Consider the following 16,595-nt stretch of genomic DNA (forward strand, 5'->3'; position numbering starts at 1 on the left):
AGCATTATATAATTACATGGGTGCCATTTTATTTTCATGATATATTTATGAAAATAAATAAACTTGTGATACAAGTGGGGTTCACTTGCACTGAATATATTATCATAAACTGAAAACTCGTATACTTTGAGGCCTAGCCGGGTAAAATCAGATTGAGTTTGAGGCATTTTCTGGTGCTAGTAACATGCTGATGATTAACGGTTGTTGTGTTTTTATCTAGTGGTAAATATTCGATCAACATAGATAAAGCAACTTTATTGTTGGGTTAATATTTATACTCCGAAATTTTGTGAGAACGATGAAGCTAACACAATATGGACAAAGTCACTTCCGAACCGTACAAGAATATACGAGGCTACGAGCCCATTTTCACTGTAATGGACGTAGATATTTCCTCGTCAAAAACAGAAAAAAAATAAGATATAAAAGGAAATAAAAATAAAGGTAAAGATAGTGTAAATGTGTTAATTTTTTCATATTTGGTAAAGGATATACCGAATGTTTGGTACATCTGTATTATCCAAAATATTTACAGAATTTACACCTATGTTGGTTTTTTTTTTCTTTTCTAGTGAAGCTACTGATGAAGGTTTTGGGAATTGGAGAAATTGTAGGGTATATTGTACGAGTAAATAAACCTATAGCAATGAGGATTATCATTGCTTTTTACAACTAATAAATTTAATCTTTAAATGCTAATTATTCTAGAAATATATATATATATGAAAAAATATTTCTACAGTCATTTTAGATAAAGTTATTTACAGCTACTCCAAAAACTACGTCGTTTTGATTAATGAAGGGTGTTTTTGTAATTTTAGGTGAGTTAATGAAGTGTGTTTCGGTAAAATGCATATGATAAAAAAATAAACAAAATTATGAAAATACCTTTCATTAATTCACCTAAAATTACAGAAACACTCTTCATTAATCAAAACGACGTAGCTTTTTGGGTAGCTATAGATAACTTTATCTAAAGCGGGTATAGAAATATTTACCCCATATATATATTTGTAGGAAAAATATTTCTCCAGTCACCGGAGATGAAATTATCTCCAGTGAGCTCAAAATAACGTCGTTTTGGGATTATAAAATTAAAAAGTTATAATGATAAAAATTAATATTACCCTGCAATATATTATAATTACAAAACAGCTTGATTTCTGTCACAAAACAGCGTCATTTTGGACTCACCGGAAATAATTTATCCCCGACTGGAAAAATCCTTTACGCTATATATATATATATATGATGTGATATTTGTTTAATAACTTGACTCATATTAAGTGTATCTAAGAACTTTTTGGACACCAACAATGTCATATCAAATACAATCAGAGATGCTTTTGTAGGGAAAAGTACTTGTACAGATTCAGTTTACGTAAATTTAAAGGTTTTATTACATAACCATAACATAAGTTTAGTTTTCAACACACATAATAATGGAGAGAGAGAAAGTAAAATGATGAAAGAGAAAGAAAAACATGTGGACCCACCTCTTTAATGTGTATGTAGGAAAGTGAAGTTATGTTATGTAAAATAATAAACATGAAACCCTAAATTTAATAGACTAAACCAATAAACAATAGACAATAAATCACATGACACATGTTTTTAAATTATGAAATATAAAAATAGGGTTTTATAATAGTTATGTTGTAGGAAAAGTGATTGTGTAATGTTATAGAAATTCATTTTGCATGTCTTAGTTTTTTTTTTTTTGCTTCAAAAAGTGCAGACCTCCCCAAAATATTGTGTGTGTAAGAAACTTTTTTGTGTCATATTGCATGATGAATGCAAATCCCATAAAAATAATAATAATATGTTTGCCTTCTACCTAATTTGCACATACAGGAAACACGAGTATTTCTCATTTAGAATTAAAAAAGATTTTAATTTTGATCTGGGGTGGGGGATTTTGGGGGAAGTGGGAGATTTCAACTAAGCCTCTTCGCGACATGGCATATCTTGACATTTTGATCGAGAGACCCTGATATAATTGAATAACCCAATATTAAATGAACCAAAGGTATATGAGAGCAACATTAAGCTCAAGCCCAAATAGGTTTTTGAGCACGAGAGACATTATTAGCACAATTCAAACACCACATGAATACTACTAAAGAAGTGACAAAATGGATAACCCAATCCACCGCCTCTAGTTCATCCTAAAATGATCTAATTTGCCCTGCCTCACTTTTGAAAATAGATTAATTTTTTTTTTTTTTAAATATTTCAATCGGTTCATTGCTTCGCAACTAATTCGATCCGGGGCGGGTCCAGGATTAAGGCTTTAAACCCCTCCCAAAGGTGGTACTAGAGAGATTCGAACACATGCTCTCACCCCACCTGCTTAACTCCCATGCGCCAACTGAACTACCACCATTTGGTGTAGATTAAAAATTTCAACTCTCCTTACCCAGTCTCCAACCTACCCGTCAACTTGCCAACATATTAGAAAAATGATTTTTTTTTTAATTATACTCCCCATAGATGTAAAAGATATCAAATGAAGACAAAAGAAGTGTAAAAAATATTATTACTATTTTTATAAAACAAATTAAAAAATCAACCTCCCTGGTTAATCCACCCTAAAATAGTTGAAGGATCACGGGGTCGGGGGTGGGGTTATTGCTTTGGCGGCTGCCCCTCCTTAAATTTTAGTTTTGCTATTATTTTATGAATGAAATAATATTTTTTAATAATAATAGGTTATTAGTAGTGATTGTTAGCTCTTTCTTCAAGAATACTTATAATAGTTAATATTTTCTATTAGTCTTAACAATACTTATAATTTTAAATTTTATTTTCACTCCTTATTATAAAAAAAGTCTGAGTCCACCATTGCCCTTAAATAGGACGGGTTCAAACAGGTTTCCAACCCGTTATTTGTGGTGGGTTAGATCAATTTTGTCACCTCTACTACAGTACATCGAGGAAGGAAAATAACCGCCCATTGAGCCATTTAGAAGGCACGACCGTGGATATTACTAATTTTGTCATCACGCTCAATTAGGGGTGGGTTAGATTTGGTTCAATTTTATATGCGAATTCAAAGGTTTTAATAGTTTGGTTTGAGAAATCTAACTGTTTTAAGGGTTTAGCTCAGGAACCAAACTGGATTTACTGTTTTACAAACTCGTTTTGACCGGGATTTTGGTTTCGAATTTTTCTACAATCCAGTTTTGATTCCGAAGTAGTTCTAAACGAGTTTTTGATAAAATAAAATAAAAAATGAACATAAAAATAAAAATATTAGTAACTAAAGAAAATAAAACTTGTTTGATTCTTTTGGTTCTGGTTTGAACAAAAAGGTTCGGTTTTTGAATCGGTTTGACATAAAATGATTTGATCTTTAAACCAGTTCGAAAAAAGAAATGATTCTTTAGATTTAATTTAGTTCGATTCACTGGTTCGGTTCTTTTGAATTTGTTTGGCACCCCTACGCACAATGCTCATTCCCCATTTCTCCTATGCGATATAACACCTCCCCTACCATCACTCCCTCGTTCCTTATCAAAAACTCTAACAATACAACAATAACAATAGCCACACAGTCACTTATTATCCACTAAGTGAAAGGTTTCGTTATCCACTAAATTCTCACACATCAAAACAAAATCTACAAATTTTAATTTTTTTATTTGTTGGAATTTAGTGGTCTCTCAATTTCCTCACTTTTTCTAATTCTTGCTGTTCGAACTGGATTCCTTCTTGATCTGATTGTTAAAGTTGAACTGTAGGTTTATGTTTCTTTACTTTTAAAAAAAAATTAAAAAATTCTACATGTTGTTATTGCCGAATATAAATGAGATAGGAAAGATGAATACAAATAGGATTAAGTCCTTGAGTCATTCACTCCGGATTTTATTTTTTTTAACTCCAAGCTTTAACGAAATGCTTGGAAATATCTAAAATAAAGAGCACTGAGAATTTTCTCTTATAACCTCTTATAACTTTTTATTATTGTTGGATCAAAATAAAATAATCGGTTCTCATTTGATGTCATTTTTTAACGTTGATTTAATTTTTATTCAATGATAATAAAAATGTTTGTAAGGGAAAAATATTGTAAATATAATCCTTCTCTCTCTCATATATAGAAAAAGTATTTCTGTTTTTGTTGTAAAAAAATTTCCTGCCACATTATCATAAAAGTTAGTGGGTTCCATCATAACGAGAAGAGAAAGAAAATATCAGTAGAATATAATGAGATCCATTCACTATGTCAATGTGGCAGAAAAATTTTATGCAAAAGCAAAAATATTAAACCGAAAAAACATTACAAGTTGAAGTTTTACAAGCATCTATGAGCTTAAATAAATAAAATGGGAAATTTAATACTTGAGTTTATGATCAAGGTTCAGTTTAGGGTTAGATCACAATTGCCCTGCAGAAATAATCAAACGGAGAAGAAAAATAATATTGATGCTTCTTCCACTTGGCTAATTGATAATGGAGCATAAACCACACGGCTAGTGATATTGAACTCCTAGCCAACATTAAAAATAGAATAGAGTAAATATCATTTTTGGTCCTCATCAAATTTCACGATACCCGCTTTAGTTCCTAGCAAATAAAAAAGCTATCTGTGGTCCCTAAGAAATTTAAAATGGACTCATTTAGTTAAAATCGTGGTCCCTCACAAATTTAAAAAAGACCCACATTAGTCCCTCAAAAAGATTAAAATAGATCCATTTTAAATTTCTTAGGGACCACGAATAGCCTTTCCTTTTTATTTTTGCTCTGAGGACCGAAAATGATATTTACTCTTAAAAATATTGACCCCATACCCATGTGTTTGCCAGATGGTAAAGAGGCTTGCCCTGTAAAATAGGCAGATGTGATTCTTGGACCACACTTAACTCTTCGTGATGTTTTATTTGTACCTAAGTTACATTGCAACCTGGTTTCGGTTGCTAAGTAGCTGAGAAACACAAAGTTAAGTGTTAGTTTCACTAATGAGTTGTGTGTACGTAATGCAGGACCCCATGTTATAGAAGCTGATTGGATAAAGAAAAGGGAGAATTTGTGTGTCAACACACTAAAGCTACCACACTTAGTTGTGGGATTAAGAATCTATGGAGTTGTTGTACCGGAGACTCGGTCATCCCTCACAACAAATAGTTTCTCTTCTTCCTTTTATGTTTAAAATTTATAAAAAAAAGTAGATGATGCCTATTAGGGTTGGCAAAACGGGCCAACCTGGCCCGACCCGGTCCAACCCGTATTCAACCCGAAAAAAACGAGTCGGGCTGGGGTTGGTTAAAAAAAAATGAGCCAGAAAACCCAACCCAACCCGACCCGAGTCGGGTTAGGGTTGACTCAAAAATATGGCTCGTGGGTTGACTTGAAAAAATAGCTCGAGAGTTGGCTCAAAAATTGCTCGCGGGTTGGCTCGTTTTCAGCCTATTTAAATGACCCTGTAGTATTAATGCACAGCTATATGGCTTCCATTAGCTTAAACAAAGTGTTACAAAATGAGAAATAAAAGTAAAATATTTTAGTTTCGAATTTTCTTCACAACAAATTTGCATCAACATCCAGAAACAATCAGAACCACTCGCTACCAAGTGGGTAAGATATTTGAAACAAACAGAGCCAGCACAACCTAACAATATAAAAATGGATGGGATGTGAGAAGATTAGGGACTTAGGTTTAGAGAAGGAAGAAAATGATGACAACATGTGTGGGTTTTGTCCATTTTTGTTTATTATATTTTGTATTTTTTATATAAAAAAAAAATTAAAACTGTTAGCTTGCTCGTATGACTCGCGAGTTGACTCATTTTTTCATGGGTTGAAACGAGTCGGGTTGACAGCTCATTTTTGTCAACCCTTCCCGATTCATTTTTTGAGGGTTACGACGGGTTGACTCGTTTTTGCCAACCATAATGCCTATGATATTTGTTATAGGAGAAGAATCTATTTATAATTTTTTTTTACAAATTACACTAAGTATGACATACACTCTTGATTGATTGAAGTATGACTGACCATATTTACTGTAGTTTGTAAAAAAAAAAAAATGTAAATACAAACTTTCCCCTTTGTTATATATCGGGCTAAACAAACATTTCTCCGGTAGCAAAAATGGTGAGACTAGTGCGCACCTTTTTGGCTGTTATCGTTCTTTAAATGGTCTCACGATAATTTTTAATCTAAGAACATTCTTGAACGGGTTTTTCCCGTCTCCAAGAAACTAGTTTGCTATGCTTAAGACTTTTTTTATTATTGGAATTCGGTTTCATTTAGTCCAGGGCAGATTATACACTCTTCAACTTTTAGCAAGGATCCCTCTTCTTATCTTTGTTAGTTTACTTAATTACGTTGATGACATTTCGTTGAGTCGTATATTGTTTTATAATTGGAAAGATTTAATTTCTGATTTGATTGACCAATTTATGTAGCAATTAAAGAGAATCCGTTATATGAAGAGATTGTAGGAATTATGTGCAGTTATTTTAACAGTTTTAATTTTTTGATTATTTGTATTTTCTTCCTTGATTCATGGCTGATTTGTAGCTTGATTTATGACTGATTTGTAACTCTTTGTATATGATGACCTCTATTGAGGTAGAAGATATAAAAATGAATTACTATTCTATAGAGTTCCTTGATTTTCAACATGGTATCAGAGCCTCTGTTATAATCCAGAAAAGGGACTGCGAAATCAGTCTCACATGTATCCATACTTGAAGTGTAATCCCGAAATCATCTTCACCTTTCTTTCATTATTCTATTCTCCCTAGCAAAGCAATGACCACTACCTTTGATGAAAGTCCCCAGCAGCCCACTACCAATGCTGCTTACTCGGGTACTGTTGGTAAAACTTCTTTTTTCCCTGCATGTTCTAGAGATGATATTTGGATAATTGACACTGGAGCTTCTGATCATATGATAAAGGATTCTAGTAAGTTGCATTGTTTTTTCCCTTCTTCCCAATCATTCATTTCTAATGCTAATTGTAATAACCTGCACCGTTAATTTAAGAAATTAATTAAATAAATATGATAATTAGGAAATAATTCTATAATTGACCCTAATAATTATGAGAAGGCTTATATAAGTATGGTAAGTGATTAATAATGTTGAAAGTCGTTTTTCTGACGAAAAGTGCAGATACCGGTTCTGCTCCACGGTATAAATGCGTATCGGTGAAGTATCCAAAAAATTATGAAAAGTGTGTATATATTACTAGAATAATATATAAGACTAGTATAACAAGTTTGAAGTCAAAATAATGTGAACTGGTGCCAGACTGATACTGGCTATGTAAAAGAGCATACCGAAAAGGTACTGCGAAAAATAAAATAAAAATCTTAAAAATCTTAAAAAAATGAGTAGGTTCAGAATCCTAAGTTTGGGATTAAAATGCTAAGCGTAGAATTTAGCGTTAATACAGTGCGATAAACACTTAAGTGGCCTATATAAGGGGTGGCACATGATCCTAGGTCAGAAAATTGGCATTCGTACGTGACCCTTGTGCCTCCACTTCTGAGTTTATGCTCTCCAAGCTTGCCACCTCCATTTTCTTCAAGAACAAGCCCAAGTGATCACCTTTCTCCATTCTTTCTTCATCTAAACACCAAAGCCTTGTGTGAGTGGGTCTTGTGAGGGTGTGAAAGTGCTTCCTTTTCTGAGTTTGGCCTCTGTGAGTGTTGGTTACGGGCTGAGTTCATGAAACTTGTTGTGGGAACCATTTCCTTTAGTGTGGGAGCTTCAAGGTGTGATCTTTGAAGAGAAAAGACCCTTCTTGGTGTGCCGTTTTCGTGCACTTTGCTGGTCTGAACTTTGAAGCTGAAGTGAGATCTCCAAGAGCACTTTTAGCTTCTGTTTTGAAGCCTTGGGTATGTTTCCTACCTTGATCATGAGTTTTCTTGGTTTAAAGGTTGAGTCTTGGCATGCTAATGAGTTAAACAAGTAACCAACCTGTATATGAACCTAAAAGAGTATAAAAATGCATGTTTGAACGTAATAATGGGTTAAAAACCCAACCTTAGAAGTGATATCTTGCGAAATGCAGAAACTGCATTCTGTCGCGAAATATCCGGATATGGGGTCTTGTGATATCCGAATATGGATATCCGGATATGATATCTGGATATTGGATATCCGGATATGTCCCAACATATATCCGGATATTCTAGGTTTTCGAGAACAGTAACGGTATTGTTCATACAGAATGGCATTTTGGGTTTGTGGACTCATGATTGGCTAATGTGTACTTCTGTAATAATTAATCTAAGTCAGAATCTAAGTGATTAAGGACTTATGGCTTTGTGAGAAGTCTAAAGACATGGAACGTAAAAGGAAAGCGTTGCCTTTATGTTGTATGCTTGTAGAATATGAATATTGATATGATTGTTGGTCCAAACAGATTGTGATCTTGCTGTTTGTGGACTTTGAGCTTGTGTGGACTCTTGGCTTGGATAGTTAGCTTGCGAGGTAAGCTTTCGTGTCCTCAGTTTAGCCATTGTTGGTTCCACCATACCCCATTGGGGGGTGGTTTATATGCATGATGTGTTTTCATGCTTTGATATGAAATGCTATTGAGCTGTATGTGCAAGTGTTTATGATATGCATGTGTTGTTCCACCTATAGGTAAGCCTGAGTATGTAGTGACATGCAAGATGGTGAGACTGTGGTGAGGTATAAACGGTGTTCCTTATACTAATGTGGGTAATAGACGTATATAAATCCTGCATTTCTCTGGCCAGAATAGTTATAACACACATGACATGATTATCTGCTGCACTGCATTGATTTTAGAACTGATATTGTATATTGCTTTTAGAACTTATATTGCACATGTAAGTGAGCTTGGGGTGGAGAAATCCTTGAGGACCCCTTGCCTTACTGAGATTTCTATTTAGAGATCTCACCCCACGTTTGGGGCACATATTTCAGGTTCAGGTAACTTGGGGGCTGATGCCGCGGGCGGCAGGAGGCCAAAGCTTAGTTGACTGTTGTTTATGTTTCTAGCCTATATTTATGGATTGTTGTTTTAGCCTGTTATCCTTATGTTGTTGTTTGAATTGATACTCTGTTGGGCTTTGTTGCCTTATTTGGTTAGAATGAGGATTGTCCATGCCGCTTTGTGTTGACTTTGCTGTTTTAGATTTGAGTCGTGTATTGTATCAGGATATTATCTGAACTACGTGTTGTAGATCTGAGACCTAGATACTCACCTATTTAATATCATGAGGTTATTCAGTGTAGATAGTTGTTTAATTGCAATTTACATACAAGCGTTGTTTTGAAAATGATTAAGTAATCAAGTTGGTAATTGATAATGACGTCATAATTGAAAATAAAAAGTTATTCCGCAATTTAAATTAAGCGCAGCTTAATACGATGATATGATAACAAACCGGATAAATACAGGGTGTTACACTAATGGTAGTACCTCTTCTATCACTGGTAAAGGATCTCTTATCTTGTCTGAACATCTTCATTTGACTTATGTTTTGGTTGTCCCTTCCCTTGAATATAACTTACCTTTTGTAGCACAACTTACTAGTACCTTGAACTGTACTGTCATATTTTGGCCATCATTTTGTGTGTTCCAGGATATTTTCACCCGAAAGACTCTCGGCTATGGTGTTAAGTGAGACAAACTTTATTATCTGGATGTTATCGGAAAGAGACATAATAAATTGGGAGAAGTCAATCATGCCTGTAGTGAAGATAAGGCTCGGGAAATAATTTGGCTTTGGCATAAAAGACTAGGACATCTCTCTTTTGGCTATTTGAAAAAATTACATCCAAGATTGTTTTCTAGTTTGAATATTGATGATTTCCATTGTAACACATGTGAACTAGCAAAAAACCATTGTATTTCCTATTCTCCTAGTAGTAATAAAAGTTCAATTCCTTTTGAAGTTGTTCACTCGGATGTTTGGGGACCGGCTGGTGTCCCTTCCCTATCTAAAGCTCGATACTTTGTGACATTTATAGATGAATGTACTCGAATGACATGGGTCATGTTGTTACATAAGAAAAGTGATGTCTTTACAGCCTTCCAAACCTTTCACCGAATGGTAGCCACTCAATTTCAATGCCAGATCTGAATTTTGCAGTATGATAATGGGACCGAATATACAGATAAATCTTTTGCGCAGTTCTTGAATCACAAGGGGATTAGACATCTGACCTCTTGTACTTATACACCACATCAAAATGGTTTAGCTGAAAGAAAGAATAGACAACTTATGGAGGTTGTTCGTGCCTCTCTCTTTGGCATGAACATGCCACGTTTTTACTGGGGTGAAGTTGTTCGCTCTGCTGCTTATCTGATTAATCATACCCCTTATAGTGTCATCAACTTTGTGACTCCTCGACAGAAGTTTGAATCGCTACTTTCTGTTCCCCACATTCCCAATCTTGAGCCTCATGTGTTTGGCTGCACTGTTTATGTCCATATTCCCAAAGTACTGCGTAACAAACTAGATCCATGTGCTAAAATGTGTGTTTTTGTTGGTTACTCTGATGTTCAGAAAGGATATCGGTGTTATGATCCCCAACAACAAAAAGTACATATCACTCTAGATGTCTCTTTTCGAGAATTTGAACCTTATTATTCAGGTGGAGTTTCTGGGTCTCCTCTTCAGGGGGAGAGTTACTATGAAGAGCAAGACCAATTAGCCACCTTGAATGGAGGAGGAACTGAAGCAACACATACAGGTTTGGAGAATGTTGAAGTCTTACACTCTGACTCTCCGGTAAAAGCAGAAATACCTTGCTTAACACCAGAAACTGAGGGATCTCTCCAGGACCACCACAATCCAACAAAACTGAGGGATCTCTCCAGGACCACCACAATCCAACAGAGGTAATTTCTAGTCCTACTCTTCTTGAAGAAAATATCTTTTAGAATGATAATCTACCCACTGAAAGTGTCATTGTGTTTCCTGATATTCCTACTGAAACCATGATTGATTCTGGTGACATAACTCTTAGAAGATCACATAGGATCAATAAGGGTGTCCCAAAGGTACTGTATGAACCTGACCCCAATGCTAAAACTAAATATCCTATTAGTAACTATGTGTCTAATCACAGGTTGTCTGAGTCATATGCTCTTGTTGTTGATCAATTGTCCAGTATATCTGTCCTTAGTAATGTGCAGGATGCATTGGAGGATCGAATTGGAAGAAGGCAATGAATGATGAAATGGAGGCCTTGAAAAAGAACTCTACTTGGGAGCTCATGCCCTTACCAGATAGCAAAAGAACCATTGGATATAGATAGGTGTTTACTGTAAAGCTAAAGGCAGATGGAAGCATTGACAGGTACAAAGGTAGATTGGTGGCAAAAGGATACTCGCAAAAGTATGGAGTAGACTACCAAGAAACCTTTGCACCAGTAGCTAAACTCAATACAATCCGAATAATTATGTCCATAGCTGCAAATAGAGATTGGCAACTACGACAATTTGATGTAAAGAATGCATTTTTAAATGGAGACCTCGAAGAGGAGGTGTACATGGAGATACCACCAGGTGTCAAATAAAGTTCTTTTAGTGAGAATAAAGTTTGTAAATTGAAGAAAGCCTTATATGGACTTAAACAATCCTTTAGAGCATGGTTTGGGAGATTTTCTTCTACAATGAGAAGATTCAGATATAAACAAAGCAATGTTGACCACACCTTGTTCATTAAACACAAGGAAGCAAAAATGACTGTATTGATTATCTATGTAGATGACATGGTCCTGACAGGAGATGACATAGATGAGATGAAACTTCTGCAAAAGCAACTAGCAAGTGAATTCGAAATGAAAGATCTAGGAGATTTGAAATACTTCTTGGGAATTGAGATATCAAGATCAAAACAAGGTATTTATCTTTCACAAAGGAAATATGTACTAGATCTCCTCACTGAGACTGGAATGCTCGCGTGTAAGCCAATAGAAACACCGATTGAGATGAATCATGTGCTTGGAATATTTTCGGATCAAAAGCTAGCAAGTATTATTCAGTACCAAAGGTTGGTTGTAAGACTGATATACTTGTCTCATACGACGCCAAATATTGCATATGTTGTAAGTGTTGTAAGTCGCTTTATGCACAAACCAAGCGTAGATCATATGAATGCAGTGTATCGAATTCTAAGGTACTTAAAGGGTGCCCTTGGCCGAGGATTGTTGTTCTCAAAATATAATGTCACAGGTGTTGAAGGTTACACTGACTCTGATTGAGCTGGAGATAAAACAACAAGGCATTCCACATCAGGCAATTTCACCTTCGTGGAAGGTAATTTAGTTACTTGGAAAAGCAAGAAACAGAAAGTAGTAGCAAGATCAAGTGCAGAAGCTGAATTTTGAGGTATGGCTCAAGGAGTATGTGAGCTATTGTGGGTTAACAGCGTATTAAAAGACTTGGGAATTTGTTATGACAAATCAATGAATCTCCACTGTGATAACAAGGCTGCCATTGAAATAGCAAATAATCCTGTGCAACATGACCGAACCAAACATGTGGAGATTGATCAACATTTTATCAAGGAGAAGCTAGTTCAGAAAATTATACAGTTCCCATTTGTTAAGTCTGAAGATCAATTAGCTAATATACTTACCAAAGCTGTTTCCGGAAGAGTTTTTCAAGGTGCAATTGACAAGTTGAACATGATTGACATCTATGCTTCAACTTGAGGGAGATTGTTGAGTTGTATATTTTTTATAATTGGAAAGATTTAATTTCTGATTTGATTGACCAATTTATGTAGCAATTAAAGGGAATCCGTTACATGGAGAGATTGTAGGAATTATGTGGAGAGATTTTAGGAGTTTTAATTTCCTGATTATTTGTAATTTTCTTCCTTGATTTATGGCTGATTTGTAGCCTGATTTATGACTGATTTGTAACTCTAATACTTTGTATATAATGAACTCTATTGAGGTAGAAGATATAAAAATGAATTATTATTCTATAGAGTTCCTTGATTTTTAACACATTTATCTTCTAGTAAATAATTCCTCTATGTGTGCTAAGAATATACTTACCACCACAAACCACCGTTATAACCAACTTAATCATCGTTGATTTTTATCAATCTAACGGTTATAATAATTAATTCCTAATAAATTTAATAAATTATAACTATTAGATTGACAGAAATCAATAATGATTAAATTGATTGTAAGGGTGATAAACTTTTGTGGTGGCAAGCATATCCTGTTAGAGAATAATATAAAGCCTTAAAAAGGCCCTCACCCAACACCTTAAGGTTTTTGGTTAAAGTGGTTTTTTACATGGTATCAGAGCTTTAGTGACCACAAGATCACGAGTTTGATCTTCACCGCCCCAACTTTCTAGTGGAATTAAAATAAACACAATGTACAAGATAAAACAAAAAATGGGCTTGTGCAGCACAAGGCGGACCAATAATGGGCTTGTGTCATATCCACGCTTCAAGCCCAAAGGGCTCTTGCGTGAGGGGGTGTGTTAGAAAATAATATAAATTATTAAAAAGACCCTTACCCAACACCTTAAGGTTTTGGGTTGAAGTGGTTCTTTACGTGGTTCCTCACCGTCCTCTACTCGTGAAATTAAATAAGCAATAAACCAAAAATTAGGCCTATGCAATAATCCACGCTTCAAACCCAAAAGGCTCTTACATGAGAGGGCGTGTTAGAGAATAATATAAAGTCTTAAAAAGGCCCTCGCCCAACACCTTAAGGTTTTGGGTTGAAGTGGTTCTTTACATATCTGTCCCATATTTTCATATAAAAGATTTTGGAACTCTAAAATATTTTCTTAGAATAGAAATAGCGTGTGGTCCAATTGACCTATTCCTATGTCAAAGAAAATACACTTTTGATATTTACATGAACTAGGAATGTTTGATTTCAAACCAACTGATTTTCCAAAAGAACATCTTCGCTTGCCCCTTGCTGATGGAAGTTATTTTCATGATCCCTCGTGTTATTGTTGCTTAATTGGTCGCCCTGCGTACCTTTACCATTAGGTTCCTAGAATTGTGTTATGCGTTTCATACACTATCTTAGTTTATAAACGCTCCTAAACAATAACTTGTTTTTATGTAATCCTGTGTGTTTTACACTTCTTAAAAGCAAACTCGGGACAAGGTATCCTATATTGCCAGTAGATAATAATATGCAATTGTGATTCAGATTGAACAAGTTGTACTATTACACAAAGTTCTCTCATAGGTTATTTTATTATTTTTGGCTCTTCTCAGCGTATATAATAAGAGAGCGCAACCAAATGGTGGTAGCTCAGATGGCGCATGAGAGCTAAGTAGGTGGAGGTGAGAGCATGTGTTCAAATCTTCCCAGTACCACCTTTGGGAGGGGTTTAAAACCTTAATCCTGGACCCGCCCCGAATCGGATTAGTTGCGAAGCAATGAACCGATTGGAATATTTTTTAAAAAAAAAATAAGGGCACGCATAACTTCAACTAATGATCATATGTTATTGGAAAAAATGTGTTATTTTAAAGGATGTAAAGTTGTGTCATTTTAAGTGAGAGAAAGAGATAGATAAAGGATAATAGAGTGGAAAAAAAGATGTTGGTCTCACCACTTTGTGAAGTGAAATGATATAAGTAGTGTCATTTTAAGTGAGAGAAATAGATAGATAAAGGATCATAGAGTGGGGGAAAAAATGGTTGGTCTCACCTCTTTGTAAAGTGAAATGATATAAGTTGTGTCATTTAAAAAGAAGGAAAAAGACTTTTTCCTGCAAATTTGTCATCATTGCATAAACCATGTATGCAAAAAGTGGATATGAATTTTTTATTGGAAAAGTAAAACACGCTCGACTTAAATTATTTTTGGGAAGTTTAGATAGTTTTATTTAAAGGAAAAATGTGTGTCATTTTAAAGGATGTAAAGTTGTATTATTTTAAGAGAGAGAAAGAAATAGATAAAGGAGGAGAGAGTTAACAAAAAAAATAAAGGTGTGGGTCCTACCTCTCTGTGAGAGTGAAATGATATAAGTTGTGTCATTTAAAAGGATAAACAATTTTCCCTTTATTTAATATCTGTTTGGGAAGTTTATTTTTAATTTCTCCTTCTTCTTTTTTTATAAACAGAAGCCTAGCTAAACATGTTTTTATAAAAGCTCATGTTATATAATTTTTTGTTTGTTATAATTAATAAAAAAAGTAAAAGCTAAAAGCTTCGAAAGAAGCTCTTTTAAGATATATACTAACTTTTTAGAATTTTCAGTTTCACCCATATTCTAAATTTATATTTATTAATTTTACTCTTTACTCTAATAATTTATTAACAAATTATTCAATTTTCCCTTATTCAAAACCCTCAGATCAGCTTTATATACAAATTATTTCTTTTCATTTTACATTGAAATTATCTATGATTTATGTTTTTGGGTGGTAGTTAGGCCTAATATTTAATCATTAAAATACCACACTGATACACAAAATTGATACCTTGGCTTCCTTTAGGGGGACAAAGACCAAAATGACACATTTTAAAAAATAAATTATCCAAATGCCATGTTTCAGAGTAATTTTTCTAAAATACCACGTTTCAGGACTCACTGTTAGTCTCAGCGGGTACAATTTAACATGTATCGCTTGGACAAAGATTGCTATCAGAAGTAACCAGTCCATGACATGTTGTTTCTGACAACAAGTCCTTGTCCGCGTGACACGTAGCAAAAGACAATGTCTTTCTATGCAATTGAGTTAGTGTTTTACCAAGTGTAACTTGGACAAGGACCCTCCCCTGGACTGACATGTCTTAAAATATGGCATTTTGGCAATTTTTCTGACACTTAGCATTTGGGCAATTTATTTGCCAAAATGTGTCATTTTGGTTGTTGTCCCTCCTTTATGACATTCCTATTAGCACAATAGAACTGACATATCGATTGCTTTCACAACTTTGGTATATGTACCCCATCAATCAGACCTTCTATACTAGGGGGAATAACACAAGGACAAGAACTAAAATGATACATTTTGAGAAATAAATTATTCAAATGCCACATTTCAAGATCTGTTGTTAGTCCCAGCGGGTCCAGTTTGTCACTTGTCGTCTGGACAAAGACTCACTGTAAAAAATAACGGGTCCAGGACTGACTCTTTCTAACAATGTTTCCTTTTCCAGGCAATATGTGAAAAATAGTAACCTAACTGCGTAAAAAGACATTGTGTTTGCCACGCGTTGGGCCGATAGGAACCCGTTGTCAAAAACAACAAGTCCTAAACCTGTTATTTTTTACAATGGGTTGTTGTCCAGGCGGCATGGAGCAAACTTGATCTGTTAGGATTGACAACTGGTCCTAAAATATGACATTTTAACAATTTTTTTCTAGAGAAATTTGACATTTGGGTAATTTTGTTTCCCAAAATGTGTCATTTAGGTGTTTGTCCCAATAACACATACATCTCATCAATCTTAGGAAGAGTTATATTATGGTCTTCACTACCCATGTCCCATCACTTCAGCATAGGTCCGCGACATGGGTCTTGCTACTATTTGTTCTTATAAATAAATAGTTATGTATATAATCTCCATCACTTTATTTAATACTAACTTGAGTATGAGAGTCTGAACAAGTATACTCTAGCAAAGTAGCAATCAAGAATTATCCTTTTCCC

The sequence above is a fragment of the Gastrolobium bilobum genome, unplaced genomic scaffold (assembly GCF_033153095.1).
Source record: "Gastrolobium bilobum isolate Gb01-03AN ecotype WA unplaced genomic scaffold, APGP_CSIRO_Gbil_v1 utg3533, whole genome shotgun sequence".
Taxonomy (NCBI): domain Eukaryota; kingdom Viridiplantae; phylum Streptophyta; class Magnoliopsida; order Fabales; family Fabaceae; genus Gastrolobium; species Gastrolobium bilobum.